Below are 6,609 nucleotides of genomic sequence, written 5' to 3' on the forward strand. Positions count from 1 at the left end.
ACACCAACGCTAATATAAAGTGCTGTGGGAGCATAAAGGAAGATCAATTAATTCTGCCTGTGGGACTGGGAACCACTTCGTAAAGGAGGTGACATTTGAGCTGGGCCTTGAAGGATATGAAGGATTTTTCCAGACAAAGCATGGGAGTAGGAGGCAGGGACATTTCTGGAATGTGAATATGGAAGGTTTATTTGGCTTCAAAGAGGACTCAGCAGCAATGAATTAGAGCACTGGTATGTTATGTGTTACTGATTTTTTTTGTTTGTTTGCTGAGATGGAGTCTCGCTCTGTTGCCCAAGCTTGAGTGCAGTGGCACAATACTGGCTCACTGCAACCTCCACCTCCCGGGTTCAAGTGATTTCCTGCCGCAGCCTCCCGAGTAGCTGGGATTACAGGCACCTGCCACCACGCCTGGCTAATTTTTGTATTTTCAGTAGAGACAGGGTTTCGCCACGCTGGACAGGCTGGTCTCAAACTCCTGACCTCCTCAGGTGATCCGCCCGCCTCGGCCTCCCAAAGTGCTGGGATTACAGGTGTGAGTCACCTCGCCCAGCCATGTTGCTGATTTTTAATGTCTCGTTTGAGGTTCTACCCTGAAAACTACTGGGAATTCCAACATTTTTGGTCATTTGCAGATAGACTGGAGAATGATGTTCTCAAGACATAAAGACCAGGTTCCAGACAACAAACTGCAGAAAACCATTTTGCTGATGCTACTCTACCTTTGAACGCTATCATTTTTGTTTTGGAAACAAAAGACCTAAGAGATTTTTGTCATAAGCCAAGTCTGCCGTGAGTAGACTGGTTTCAAGGAGATGTATGAAAGAGAAACATCACAGTTGCTCCTCTCTCCAAAGAAGCATAGAGCATAGAGGTTAAGTGCACAAACTTTGGTTATCCACTTACTAGCTGTGTGACCTTGGGCAACTTGTGTAATTCTCTGTAGCTCAGTTTCCTCATCTTGTAAGACAGGGTTCATAAATAGTGTTTTTGAGAGGTAAGATGAGATCACATACAGTCAATAAATGTCATCCTTGTTATTATCATTATTGCCTAATTGACAATGGGAAATCGACCAAATCTATCTGTCTCCTCCCAGCTATTACTCTCACCAAGCTTTTCATACCTATTGTGTTCCCTGGAGAGAATATGATGAACTAATTCATAATATGTGTATCAGTGATGTGTGTATATATTTGGGAAGGTGGAGCAAGTTGCAGAGAAGACATGTTGGTTTTATTAGTATACGAAGTCTTAAGGCAAAGTAGCAAATCTATTGTGATGGCTCTTCTGGCCTCAGGAAGGATCCTGTAGAGGGAATTTCTTGGGTTAGAGCCTACCCAGCCCCCCTCCAATCAGGTCTGTGTTCGACTGGGCCCTGGGTCTAGCAGGCAGAGTACCAGAAGGAGGAAGAAAGCCCTGCTATAGTGCTCCAGAGGGAAAAATCTCATCTAGGAAAAGGGAATGGAGACAAGAGAGGCTACTATAGCATTTTTCATTTCCCCTTGGCACAGGGAGCCATGCAGCTGGGGACCCACTACTACAGCTGCTCAGATAAAAATAAGTCATTGTCTTGTCCTTTGTACTCATAAGACACTGAAGCTATAGTTATCTATGTATTGTAGGTGTACCCTCCTTTCCATACTGAGTACCAAGGTGGTGTCTCCCCTGTTTAGTGGTCAGAGCTATTGTTCACAGGGTCTCTCTCTCCCTCCACCTCACTACCTCTCTCTGTGAATGACACCTTTGATCACACTCAACTTTCTGATGATTGCTATGTTTCACTGGGTGTAGGTTGCCATTTCCCAGGAGACTGGGCTTATTACTGGTTCTATGAGGATGTGTTATGGGGTATCCTCAAAGAATTACGTTTGCCTTTCAGCCCATGCCTGTTGACTCCACAACAGGTGTTGTCATGTATGTTTCAGACCATGACAGGAGGCATACCTAAGAGATTCTCCTTATGTCACTAGCACCCTAGCCTGTATTTGGGCTATTGGTTGGAGCCTAGTAACAAAACTTTATCATGTGTCACACATTTCCACATGCATTGTCTTGTGTAGTCTGCACAAAAATCCTTGATTGCCACTCATTTTTTACAGGTGAGGAAACCGAGGCTCAGAGATATGAAATGACTTAGTCAGTATCACAGAGCTAGCAAGTGGTGGATCTGGGATTCAAACCAAGCCTGTCCAACTCCATTAGGATGCTTGCCCCATTATATCAGGTCACCTTTTGTGCTAAAATTAATGAGCCAAAGATTAATCATCGTAGAGATTATTTAACTTTCCCAAAGACAGACTCATTTAATACTGCCACCTGGACTCAACTTGAGTCAGTCATCTAAATGGCTGAGATGAGCAGTGAAGATGCAGCTTATTACTGGAAAGACTGACGTGTGCATGTCTTCTGATGGCAGGTTAGTAGGTCTACATGAAGACACAGCATCCTCTTCCTATGGTTATGGAATGGATGGTAACAGTAACATCAACGAGAACAATTGAAATATGAAGCCCAACTAACAGCTCTCTAAATAAAGAAAGCTCCAGCACTGATGGAGCCAAATTAATAAACAACCAGGACTCTTTGATGAACACTCACTTTAGCTTTGGGCTCTGACTTTTATAATTCAAAATGATTGATGCTATTTCACCCAATACTCATTTTTTTCCTTAGATTATTTGCCTCCTAAAGTGTTTTCATTGAAAGCTAACTAATTTTTGAGAAAAATAAATGCTGTGAACCCTCACCCCCGAACCTTGCTGCTTAGAAAGTGTTAATTATACTTGATGATTTATATGTTTTCCTCTTCTTCCCTTGACTCCCTGGCAATCTTCTTAAAGTTACGGTAAAGGAATCATATTCTGCTCACTCATAACTGAATCAATCCTTGAAAAAATATTTCAGGATCTTTTTACTAAAATATCTTCAATAACAAGACAAAATGTTTTCTTTCAAACGGACAAATGTATGCAAGATTGTACAAAAAAACATTTCCCCTTCATACAATGAAGGAGAAGAAAATCGGGAAAGCTGCTTTTGACTTCGTAAATGTGGGTTATGTCAGCAGAGAGCCTGGAGGGCATTTCTGGTTTTGAGGTAATCAACCTTTTAAAATGCATAATACACTTTTATGTGGTTTTAATGAGTACAAAAATATATTTGCATGTAGCATAAGGACTTTTTCCCCACAAAACATGTGTTATCTTGAATCTTTTCCTTTGGGTATATATTAAGGTATGTTTATAAATAAACCGCTGAGAGCAAAGGGGCTCCAGTTCCTATGTTTGTGCCAGGGGAGAGTGCTGTACTAGAAAAAGCAGGAGACGTGGAGTTTGCCCACTTTGTTCCTCTGGTAGAAGATAATGAGATGGAATTTTGGGTGGTAGATGTTTACTGGGGATTGACACCTGTGAAGGAAAAGGGGGAGGAAGCAAGACTGGGCAGAGAGAAGTTGAATCGCCATGCAAGCCTGACAAAACCTCAGCAACCCCAGCAGGGACCTCTGGAGTATTGTTCATCAGAGTGCCCCGAATTGGGTAGAAATACCTGGGCTTTTGTTTTACTTTATTTTATTTTATTTTGATGCAGAGGCTCACGCTGTCACCTAGGCTGCAGTGCAGTGGTGCAATCACGGCCCACTGCTGCCTCTACTTCCTGGGCTCAAGCGATCCTCCCACCTCAGCCCTCTGAGTAGCTGGGACCACAGGCGTGCGCCACCATGCCCGGCTAATTTTTGTATATTTTGTAGAGAGGGGGTTTCACCATGTTGCCCAGGCTGGTCTTGAACTTCTGGGCTCAAGTGAGCCACCCGCCTCGGCCCCCCAAAGTGCTAGGATTTCAGGCGTGAGCCACCGCACCTACCCCCTGGGCTTTTATTCTCCTGCCTCATTGAGTCGCCAGATGCAAGCTGCCTCTGTCTGGAAGAATATAACCTGGGGCCGAGTGTATGAGTGTCTCTCTGCAGGTAAGGCAGGCCTTGCAGGAGCTGACAGCTGGAGACTGCCTGCCAACCTCACTCCCCACCATTGGACAGCAAATCCTTTCTTGAGGTGGTGCATCTTTGTCTCTACCACAGTCCATCGCTTGCATCTCTTTCTCAATTCCTTCACGCCTCTCCCAGAAGGGAACCTTGGAAGAGTGGTATTAGTGGGACAAACTACAGCCCCCACTGCTACAGTTAGTCTTGGGGCTGCAACTGTTTCTCAGCACCTGCCGCCTCCACTGCTCATTCTAGGTCACGCTCACCCATAGCTACTGCCCTCTGGTGGCCATGATGGCTTCCTGGTTGGCCTGACCCAGACCCTAATTTCTGAGGGGCTAAGAGCAGCCTGGTCATTATCCCCTTCTCAGGCTGGGGCTGCTGTATCTGTCCACTTATAGTCACAATTTGGCAAGGAAGTACTGAGATATGCCCAGGTGGCACACCTATTTCTCCCTCTCCCCATTGTGGAACAGCAGCCCCATCTCCTCCTGATAATTTGAGTGAATTACTGCTACCAAGTCAGTGACCCCTCTTCTGGCCTACTGGTCTCTGGACACAAGGAGCCCAAAGTGTCCAGGCAGCAGCTGTAGCTTATAATTCAGTAAGAGGTTGACTCTGGAAATGATGTGTCTCCTTTGGAGACCAGGTCCTCTAGCCCTGTAGCATGTAAGGGAGAAAATGTTTCTTTCCTCACCCATTGTGAGGTTCATACCTAGCACCCCTATAACAAAACACAAATTAACAAGATAAAAGGAGACAAATTTATTTAACACAAGTTTTAAGTGACATGGGAACCCTCAGAAATGAAGACCCAGCGAAACAGGAAAAACTGCTTCTGCTGTTTTCTCAAATGCCAAGGTATCATAGTTGGGGGTAGCGTGTCCTGAACCCTGTCAAGAGTTACAGAGCACAAAGTTCCTATATTAGTCAGGATTCAATCAGAGAAATGGGGCCATTAAGAGATTTTATTTATTTATTATTATTATTATTATTATTTTGAGACAGAATTTCACTCTGTTGCCCAGGCTGTAGTGCAGTGGCGCTACCTCAGGTCACTACAACCACTGCCTCCCGGGTTCAAATGATTCTCCCACTTCAGCCTCCCAAGTAGTTGGGATTACAGGTGCATGCCACCATGCCTGACTAATTTTTGTATTTTTTGATAGAGATGAAGTTTCACCGTGTTGGCCAGACTGGTCTTAAACTCCTGACCTCAAGTGATATGCCCGCCTCAGCCTCCCAAAGTGCTGGGATTATAGGAGTGAGCCACCACACCCAGCAAGAGATTTTATTTTTATATCTATACCATCTACATCTATCTATCTATCTATCTATCTATCTATCTATCTATCTATCTATCTATCATCTATCTATCCATCAGAGATTTGACCTTAATTGTGGGAGCAGGACTGGTTAAACAGCCTCTGCATTTCTTCACATTTAATGCTAGCATGAAGTCTGCAGGACAGTCAGGAGGGAACAATGAATGAAAAGTGGAGGAGAACAGAGACAAACTAGAACCCAGAAGCATGAGCTGGAACACAGGAGGATGAACTAGGGTCTGTATCAGTCTCTCGTTATCTCCAACTTGGGTGATGTGGGTATCCTGCAGGGGAAGCTGGTGCCCTTTGCCCACAGCTACACACACACCTGGCCTATATCCAGGAGTCTGAGACACTAAAGGATGGTTGGGAGGAAGGTGTAGCAGCCGCTGCTGACCCAGTTGCTGCTGCACGCCACTGAGGTGAGCCAATAGATAAGTGACAATGTGCATGAGCTACAACTGCACCTGGTTTCCCTGCACTGATTTTCCAATGTAGAAACTATATGGCTCCTAACTGACTAAGGCCCAACAAATCTCCAAAAGATCTCTGTGACCCACTCTAATTGGAAACATAGAAGTGAGGGAATTCTGGGAAATGTAGTTCAGCTGGCTGTTTCAATGCTCTATCAGACCAGCAGCTTCTGGATGGTGTGGTATGTAACACGATTGGTGGGTCCCCTGATCCTGAGCCCACTCCTGCATCTCTTTTGTTGGTCTTCTGGTCTGTCTCAGTGTTACGTGGAATACCACACTGGTGGATCTAATACTACCAAAGTCCTGAAATAGAAGTGCTGCCTGAGACTCTGCAGGCTGGAAAGTTAAACTCGTACTGGAAATATGCATGTATTCCTATGAGAATGAACCATTGGCCCTTTCAGGATGGAAGGGGCATAATGTTGTGAACTCGCCACCAAGTGACCTGTTGGTCTCCTCAAGGAATGGCACCATATTAGGGGCTCATTGTTGGTCTCTGTAGCTGGCAGGCTGAACATTCTTTAGTGGCAATTGCAAGATTGGTCTTTGTAAGTGGGAGTCCATGCTGTTGGACCCAGGCTTAGCCTCCCTCTCTGCCTCAGTGGCCACTCTGTTCACATGCCTATTGCACCAATACTGAGGTGGCCAAGGATAGATACTGGCTGATGTCAACTGCCAAGGTCATTTTGTCTGCTTGGTTGTTCAATGCTTCTTCTGAGCTAGATGCTCTCTAACTGGCGTCAATATGTGCTACAAACATTTCATGCTTAGTGCCCACTTGCACACGTCTATCTACATCCCTCTACCTCAGATGTCATTGTTTCCA

Source organism: Macaca fascicularis, chromosome X, assembly GCF_037993035.2.
Source record: "Macaca fascicularis isolate 582-1 chromosome X, T2T-MFA8v1.1".
Taxonomy (NCBI): Eukaryota; Metazoa; Chordata; class Mammalia; order Primates; family Cercopithecidae; genus Macaca; species Macaca fascicularis.